This window comes from Drosophila gunungcola, assembly GCF_025200985.1.
Source record: "Drosophila gunungcola strain Sukarami chromosome X unlocalized genomic scaffold, Dgunungcola_SK_2 000039F, whole genome shotgun sequence".
Lineage (NCBI taxonomy): Eukaryota > Metazoa > Arthropoda > Insecta > Diptera > Drosophilidae > Drosophila > Drosophila gunungcola.
Window position 1 is genome coordinate 414,339 of NW_026453190.1, and position 10,241 is coordinate 424,579.

Here is a 10,241-nt window from a genome sequence, read left to right on the forward strand (position 1 = left end):
AGGGTATAAAAATGTAATTTGAGAAGAAGTCAACACTACCTTAGTATGTGAAAATGCTATTTATGATTTAACACTTTATTTTATTAAGAATTTTCAGAAGTACCTTTAATCAGATAGTTATGCTGCATTATGCTAGTTCGAAATGCATTAAAATATATTTTTTGCCGAAATTAAATATTTTATCATTGCATATTGATTGAAAGAACGCAAGACCTTGTTGGCAATTTTACCCTATTGAAAGGCTGCAGCATTCTTGTCCGTTGTTTGCTTAAAACAAGTTACAACCGTAGTGAGAGAAATTAATGAACTTTAAGCCGGCCCAACAACAAGTTAGTGCGTGAGCAATTGTCTTTTGCCAGTAGCTCAACTCTATTCGAGTGGGTGTGTTGTATGCTCGGCATATTACGGCAACTTTAGTTATTTGAATTACGTGACTTCAGCAACAGTTTCACGACTGACGCAACAGCCCCCCTTTTCCCGATTTCCCCTTCCTTGCCGTTTTCCCCTTTTTTCCCTGTTTTCCCTGTTTTTCCCACCCATGCACACGTGCACACAAAGCTTAAACTTTGTACAATTTTTTAAGCACACACTGGCAACAGAACGCGTACTACTTACTTTAACCATCCGTACTATCTTTGTTGATTACAGATGCATGTTTCCAAAAGGAATATTGCAGTGGCAAAGGAAATCACTAGTTAGGGCATATTTATAATAGTATACCAATATATAATATATATATGCAAGTGAGCATTTAACTTTAGGTTCTTAAATTTTAGGAGGTACAACAGATCATTAAAATAAGTCTTTTTCAATATTAAATGAGTTCAGCATTTAAAATACATAAAACTATTATTTGAGAACTTTTTAATCGTTAGAGACTTCTGCTGCACTTAAGTATTTTTGTTACACAAAAGAGCATAAAAAAATATACCAACCAAAAATAGGTACAGATTTAATAAATTTTCAGACAAAATATGTTAATAAGTTGAGCAATGATACCTAAATTGTTTGTACAAAATTAAAATTGGCTTACGTGTCGTATGATTAATTTGTATGAAAAACAAAAATACTAAGCGGTATTTTCGGGACCACCTTAATGGACATTCCTGATTTTAAGCCAAACTCCAAGTTTTCCTCCAGACTTATCCATCTGTTGTTATTGCTATTTTTGGCTTTGAGTTTTTAGCCTTAAGCCAAATAAGTGTTTTAGCCGTCATGCAGGAGATAGAAGGAGGGTCATGGCTGGGGGTTTGTTCGGGGAGAAGGGATTGGTAAGCATGAAAAGGGGGTCTTGAGACATGGACTTTGGCGTCGACGTAAACGTTGTTGCAAGAGCAGTGTAAGAAGAAGAAAAAGAGGAACCGGAAGTTGCCACGACAGCTGCAGGAAACTCTAACTCACTTACACAAACAGCCAAGGCGCGCACCTTTCTAGTGTGTGTGCGTGTGCGTGTGCGCGTGTATGTGTGTGTGTGTCTGGCCACGTTTGTGTCTGTGAATTGTTGAAAGTTAGCAATAGATTTTTAACGGAAGTTGCACATGTGCGCACGTGTTCTCCAAAAAAAATCTTCTTCTCGGCCCCTTCAGGACCACGCCCCCCCCATTCCTCTTGCTGCCTCCCTTCTGTTATCCATCTTAACCCACAATCGCCTGCCGCCCTTTATTTTTTGGCCACACCACAGCAATTCATTCGTCTTCTCCTGCCCAAAGAACCAAAAAATATCCGACTTTACTCTTGGCACGTTGTAATTAAGGCTTTGTCCGTGTGCATGTGTATGTGTGTGTGCAGCGGGCGAAAGGCAGTGGGCGTGGCACATCATCATCATTCAAGCGCAACAAGATTAGACCAACCGATTATTGCCTACTACACAAAAATTAAATTTTTTAATCAAATTTTCCATTGTTAATAATAAGATGAAAGTATATTATGTACGTATCTTTATCTATTTAATGTTGAAAGATGTCCTTAAATATACAGGAATTATGTACTTTCCCATTTTCTAAAATATAAAAAGAATTATTTCCAAGTTTGGCTTGTGTTTGAGAACTTTCTAATAAGTAGTGAGAAGTTGAGCCAACTCGCTTTATTTAGTTTTTATTATTATTTTGCGGAAGCACATTTGTTCTAAAAAAAACAATGCTAAAAATAAAATACAGTTTTTTTGTTTCAACAATAACAATTATTTATGGAAAGTTTTATTTATCGAAAAACATATAACAAATTAAATAATAATAAATAATTTAAATTTTAAATAATTACAGGCCAAGCCAAATGAGAATTAAGCCATTTTGTTGTCAGTAATTAAAATCTAAAATAAAAAAAATATTTTATCTTACATTAAAATTTATGTACATATATGTATTAGTTTCTCTCGGTGTACCATACCCAAACCCCTTCTAACACATCTTCATCTGCCTGACTTGGGTTCTACGCGAAGTGATTCTTCTACTTTCTGGCAGCGATTGCGTGTGCCCGTCTACTTAACGAAAATTTATTTCTCCACTGCCGCTGACATATTTACCACTTTAACAGTGCTACTCGACGGGATTCTCCTCCTTTCCTGTGGTTAAGCCAATTATGAGGTTTCGCAATCTTTTACCTCCTCACACCCAGCACAAAAAGAAAAAAAAAATAAGTAAATGGGAGCATTTTCTTTTCGCCGAATTTCCATTTCGCATTAAGATTCTGGATTGGGTGGGAGGTACTTCTGGTAGTGTCAGAAGAGCAGCCAGTTTCGGTGTAATTTAATGGAAAAATCGCTGAAGATCCGGCGAGTCGGTTAAGCAGCTTGTAATGCATAATGAATGCGAACTGATGCCATCGCAGCAGCATTGCTCATACGCCTATTTGTCACTCGTTAAGTGGGCCAAAGGGGGGAGAAGTCAGGGGGCGTGTCTGTCTGCTGTTTGTGAAATGTGCGACAGCGTGAGCAGACAGAATCCGGACCAAAGTTAAGTTGCCATTTGTGCCTCAATTAGTTCATAAACCTGACAGGGGCAGGCGCCACCTGGCGGCCGTTCCCAGCACTTTGGTAGCGTCTTCTTCTTTCTCGTCTACCCAGTGTGTATATTAATCAAATATTGAACCCTATAAATATTAGCCATTGTGAATATGTATTATAAATATGTATAACTTAGGTTTTGTTTTCGTTTCAAGAGCTTGAGTACCAAATTATAGATATATACCGGATACCTCCGATTATACGACTATCTAGTGATTGATTATTTTAAAATGAAAATGTTAATGATTTTGATATTCATTTGGTTAATTAATTATTATTTAATTAAAACAAAACCTCGAGTTTAAATTCTTTTAAATTCGAACATATCAATAATTTGTAATTGCTTGTTTAAACCTATCGAAAACAACGATAGTATTGCAATTCTTAAGGTTTGGCTTAATTTTAATTGTTCTTGTCTATTTTTTTCACAGAAGACTACCAGAGTTTGAAATATAAAATGTATTCTTTATTCCCTTATTTCCATATACATTATTGCCCTTTTTTATAGATGTATATATCAAATTGTTCATACCATATAAACCTAATTTTTTTAAGCCTATTTTAAGGAATTCCTGAACAACTAGATGAAGTAGACTGCCTGACATTGTTTGTTCAAAGGATTTATTATTATTTTGCATGTTTCTCGGCTGAGGAACTGCATTTGGAACTGCAACTGCAGCAGTCAGGTAATAAAACACAGTATGCAATCCAGAAAGGATTGCCAAAGTGCTGGGATGAAGGAGTTCCCAAAGCTGTGAACAGCAGCCAGTTCATAAATTAATGCCTATTGTGCACATTTGATTTATGGATTTGGTCAGCAGATAGCTGAGTTCAAGACAGCAGATTGTGCAGTACTTAGAGATATGCCAATAGGGTAGTTCTTCCATTAGAAAGGTAATACTAAAACTTAAGTTGAGTCTTGCTAAGTAAATATTAAACGAATTCTCATGATGCAAGTTTTTAATAATACGTATTTATTTGGGTATGATTATTAAGTTATCACGAAAGATATTTTATTTTAATTTCATTTTGTAATGAGCCAAATATATAAAGCATAATATTTTGTTGTTAGTATTTATAAGTAATTTAATTGCTCAAATGTACTTATTTTCTATATTTCTATTCAAGTGCTTTCGCACTCAAAGCGAAATAGCAATTAAATGTGCACCAAAGGAATTGTCGGACAAAAGGATCATATAGACGGTGGGAAAACGGAATAAAAATTTCTGCTGCATCATAAATAAATGTTTATTGTGTTCAAACATTGATTCATGGGATGATGTCGTAATGGATTTCGAAGTCGCCATGTTCTCATCCTTTCATGGGGTGCGGTGGAAAATTAAGATTCAATTGTCTGCATTCAAAGTTGTCAATGTTCATTATCCATGGAACAAACGTATCAGACGTAGACGTGGATATCGATGGGTCCCTCGTCCTTCGTCCTACGTCCTTTGTCCTCAATCCTTAGTCCTTTGTCTCTTTCAAATTTTTGGCTGTGTGTGAGTGTATGCGCTTATCTGAGGGAACAGTGGTTTCTGGCAAAGAATAATATAAATTGATCCTATAAATTTTGTTGTTTAAAAAAAATAACATAACAATAAAATAATTATAATGTTTAAATATAATTAATAATAAGAGAAAAACTTTATTTCAATTAGAGCAAGCTTTAATGTTTGGTTGCTGATTACTGATAAAAGATATCAACTATACACATTTTAACAAAATATAAATATTTTTAAATTAAAAATCTAACCAACATTTTTGTAACACTTACACAAAATTTGAGCTGTCTGAAATTGTTTTTAATAAGAACCTCGTTTTTAAGGACTCTCCAATGTGTGCCTTGAGTTAATTAAGATAATTTGGGTTGCAGAACCCAGGCTGGTCATTCCGCTTAGGAGTCCCTTCGATGTCCAAGCGATGCAGCTGCAGGACGCAGGACTCAGGACTCAGGACGAGGTCCTGCCAGCAATTGTTGTGCCGCATTCGTTGCACATTTGTGCGCTTAATGGACTTCGTATGTCATTTTCAAATTGCAATAGACTTTGAACTGGGGTCGAAGCAGAAAAAATGTCACCGGCAGACGAAGGACGAAGGGCCAAGGATTCGGCAGGACCAAAAGGAGCAGGAGCACCCAACATTTATCTGTCCATCCATCTCGCTCACACCCCTTTGACTTCGCAAGGATAACTGTCAACAGCCTGCTTGTGTGTGTGTGTGTGTGTGTGTGTGTGAGTGCGGGGATAGTGACGGAAGGAGTATCTGTGTGAGAGCTTCGAATAGCGCTAAATGACCGCAAAGTGTTTTCATTATTTGTGGCTGCCAACAATTTATATCGTTCATTTAGGAATTTCTCTTTTTACACTCTCCATTTCGCCACTCCGCAGCTGTGCAAATGTGTGTGTGTGTCAGTTAGGGCACTGAAAGCAAAACTTATTTAATAGTTTAAGATCCAATTCCTAACTGAGGTATCACATTTGAAGTCTTTATAATATAAATTGCAAAACCCTTATTAATATTGCTTTATTTATTACATTAATGTCTCCTAATAAAGGCACATCATATTAATATATATTCATTTCAAAAAAAAAAATTACATTTATATTGAGGTTTGGTAATAAACCCAAATATTCTTTGTTTTTTTTTAACATAAGATGTTCCATTATTTTGTAATTTACCATAAATTTCTAAGCTTTGCCACATCAATTGGAAGTCTCCATAACAAAAACTGTAAAAACCATCACCAATTTAATATTACATTAATATAATAAATAGTGATTATTGTTTTACGTTTAAAGTAAAAATATATTTAGAAGGATTTTAAAGTTGGAATGTTCTGTAATTTGCTTTGCCTGCTGGAATTCTTCCAGAAAGAAATAAACTTTTAACAACATAACTTTCATTTTACATTTATAGATTATTAAGAGAAAATACTATATACATATTTATTAAATAAAATAGGTAAACTTTTATTTCGGCGTAAAATCCAATTAAAGTTTAGTTTTTTAAGTAAGGATGTTTTGTAACTTAATTTATGTATATATGCTAATGTTTATTGACAAACTTTAATTTAATCATGAATAATGATACAAAATGCATAAATATTTAGCTATGACTTTAGTCTTTCAAAGATGTTTGGCCAAAAAAATGGCAATGCAAGTAATTCCTTTTTTCTCTCTGTTGGATGGAAGGGCAGCAAAAAAGGAGTAACAAGGACATGGAGGTGAATGGTGGACATGGTGAGAGGTCCGGCAAGTGGTGGACATCGGTCCTGTGCTGTGGCCGTGACTGTGGCCCTGGTTGTGTCTCCTTAGCGCCCCTTCTATCCTGGTGCTCTCCCCAAGTTTTCCTCCAGTTTGGACCGCATGTGCATGGCTTCATTATCGTTCTTCGGGAAGAGCGGCCAACCCATCTCCCAGCCCATCCCCATCATCATCATCAGCATTATCGTCTTCACTTACAGTCGCATTGAAATGGTCGTTAGAGCAACAAAAATGCCATCTCAACTTTTATTCGATTTGCGCGATTCGCTTCACAAGCGTTTTATCGAAAGGAACTAGTTCAGCGAGCAGTCACTAGATTTTTGTTTTTTTAGATTTTCCTTTTTTGCAATAAGGCTGGAAATTGTATATTTTTCAATTATCCTTGAATGTGAAAGTAAATGAATTTAAGGATAATCCTATCATAAATTAGGATCATATTTTATTTATTTCATTCAAATATAATATCGGTAAGCTTAGAAATATACTTATATTTTATTTGAGTATCGTGTTAACGTATTCTCGTTTCTAATTTGGCATAATTTTATTGCCTAAAAAAATTGTATGTATAAATTAATGAATCAAATACAATTCTATTAAACATTATAAATATATTTTTACAATTTTTTGAACTTTTAGAAACGTTAAGCTATCTGTCGATTTTGAGAGTCAATACTAGGTAAAAAATGTTAAACTAATAAATATTGATTGGGAAACTAGTTCCTCTGTCCAGGGAGCCATTTTTCTGCCTTCTGGCCAAAAAACAGAGCCAACCCAGACATGGGAAATCGAAGCAACAGTCCAAACAACACAACTGCAAAGTTTCCACGGGCAACTGTTCGGGACAGTTGGACAGTGTTTTGTGTGCAGTTTATAAATGTCGATGACGATGCGGTAAGGACATGGGTGTTGGGAACTTAAGAGGGGGGTTTTTAGGGGGGACGAAAAGTTAGTTGGTTGGTAAATGGCAGCGGAGGCTGAGGTTGCCGATAATGGTCATGGCGTTGACTGTGGCGGTGACTTTCTACGGCTCCATTGGAGTGCCTCTTTTTTCACCCTCCTGTGAAACCTCCTTTAGCCCCCTTTTAGCACCCCTTAACCCCCTATAGCCCCTCCTCTTAACCCCGTTGGTGCGTCCTGTGCGTCGATGCAAGGAATTTTAGTTGATAACGACAACATCAGCTATAGTTGTTGTTGCTCTGGCTCCTCCTGCTCTATATTTTTTTATTGTTGTTGTAGTTGATGATGGTGTCGTCCCGGCATCATACACTGAACGAAAATTGTTTGCATATCCCAAATGCTTACTATAAATTTTTGAATAGGGTAGAATTTCATAAAAGTACATCAAAGGTTAATCATCAAAAAGATATATTATGATTACACTACAAATAATTTAAATAATATTTAGATTTCGAATTTAGTAAATATAGGTTGATAGCAAATTAAACTTAACAAAAAAGAAGTTAAACATAAATTGAAATAAATAAATCAATCTTAGGCATATTTTTTTTTGCAGAAGAAAAAAACGTAATTATTTTGTTCAGTGTTGGTATCTTTGTTTTTGCAATTGCTGTTGTTGCAGCTGTTAGTATTAGTGTTGGTGTCGCTGGCATTGCTGCAATTGAGTGTTTGGCTTTGAATCGCAAGTGTCAATTTGGAAAATGTTTATTTTATGCGACACTTGGGCGTTGTTGCCACGCCCTCTGATACGGGCGCAAGGATGCCTTAACCCTCCACCGCCAACAAGGGTTTATTATTGTTTGCCTTTGTTGGACGGCGCGCGTTTAATGCGAAAAGCTTGATAAGCCGCCCTACAATCGCCATCGCAATCGGAATGCAATTGCAATTGTCAGCAATTCAATTGCGACTTTATTGAGCCGTTTGTCTTCTGTCGCCCACCAAGAAGTTCACAATCCTCAGTTTTCCCGGGCATCTCCCATCCGGCTTTCCCACCCAAAACCAACGATCGAGGGCTGGGCTTCGTCCGCGGACAGTCATAAATTTCTGGCGAATAGAAAATCGGCATCTATAAGTTTATTCCACTCAATTGAATTGCAATTTCAGTTATTTCGAGAGCACATGCATTGCATCTTGTGGAATGTGCTTATGAAGAACGTTCCTTTGAGTGCAGGATTAGCGATTCGTATTGCACATATTTTTAAAAGTTTCCATTTTCAATGAATTTATTCATTTCCTATATATTTTTAAGTGTTTAAGAGAATACAAAAAAATTGGTTCAAAGTTCGTAAAAGTATATGAAGGTATAAACAAAATTGTGTGTTATTTCTAAAAATGTTTCTACGATTTTGTACTAATAAAGATTATTTTATTCTACCTTTGTTGGATTAAACAACTTGATTCCGATAATGTAGAAGACATTTTTGTTGCTCATTATAAGTTTTAAATGTAATAATATTCTAGATTGTTCCACTAAAGTGGGCATCCACTCAATCTCCTTCTATTTTCATTAAATTTTTGTCCCCTTTTTTAATGGGCAATGATTATCCACCTCCCACTCCATTTTGGAGTCTAATCAGATAATTACATTAGTCGCGCTCAAAAGTGTGCTACATAAAATGTTGGCCCAGGCTCATTAGGGCGGCTTTTCCACCCGATTTTCCACCCGCTTCTCCACTCATTTCCACTCATTTCTCGCGTAAACAAATCTCGGTGAAAGCTCGACACAAAAAAAAAAAAAAGAGAAGAAAAATAAGGAACATAAAATCTTTATGCCATGGGGGATTTAAGCCATGTTGCGCCTGCTTATTGATGAAGCCATTTAAACGCACAGAGGCAATTTATTATGCCATGAAACGGATGCAGAAGCACTTGGGCTGGGTGGATTGGAAGGATGGGGACTCTATCCGTATCCGTATCTGCTGCAGTCACAATAATTGCTGGCAGCAAGTAAATCCAGGAGCTTCATTAGTATCGATTATACGTTTAACGACCCATCGAACGGATTCTGTTTCGCTTGCTGCACATAATGATTGTCGCCATAAATGTCAAAATACCCAGCGGTACGAACATTTATTGAATAAGTTTATTGATTTATACGAATTTATGCTCAATATCTCTCCACTATATATTGGGCTAAAAATGCATATACTTCTGCCGACTTCTAAATGTGTATTTATGACCGTCTGTGTGTGCATGCAATTTCCAAAAGTTCTAGCAATGCCAGCAATAAAACAAATGGTATTTTACAAAAGAAACTTTTGCCTGATCCTCGCCCGTCGTCTTGCTCCACATTTGGTGGCTATATATATATATATGTAGCTTTTTCTATATATTTTTCCATACTTTTGCCACGCTTTTTCCCAGCTAGTTTCCATAATCAAACTTTACACATTTGCAGCAAGTGCAAACTGTTTCAAGAGCTGCCGCATTTAATTTTCTTTAAATTGAAAAAGTAGTTGGGGTATACTTAGGGATAACTGTTTAAGAAATTGGGTAGGATTTGAGTCGTATGTTCGTTATAAATTTTTATTAGATTTTCGGAAAATACAAAGCTCACTTTGCCTAATCAATTATTTAGAACTATTTTCCGCAATCAAAGATATTGATTTTATGAGGGTCTAACAAAAACTTTGTACGTATATCATAATCCAGTTGAGCTCACATCAAGGACTTTAACGAATGCAAAACCATCTGTTGGAGAGGATTCCCACTTTGGTGCAGCTTGTCTGGCCATCTACTCGGCCATCTACTCGGCCATCTACTCGGCCATCCTGTGTCAGAATGGATTTTCATAAATTTTTAAGTGAAATTTCATTTGCGAGCAGAGCAAGTTGTTGGCCTAAGCCCGTGACCAGGCCCAAAGCCAAGGACTCAACTAAAACTGACTTACGCATACACAGAAACAAATTGCATAAGCTACATTACTTTATGCACAAGGAAAAATAAGTATAAATTAAGCGTAAATGGAATTTTGAAAAATTTTAAATTCTTGTTTTTACAGTGCTGCCTTTTGATTTATT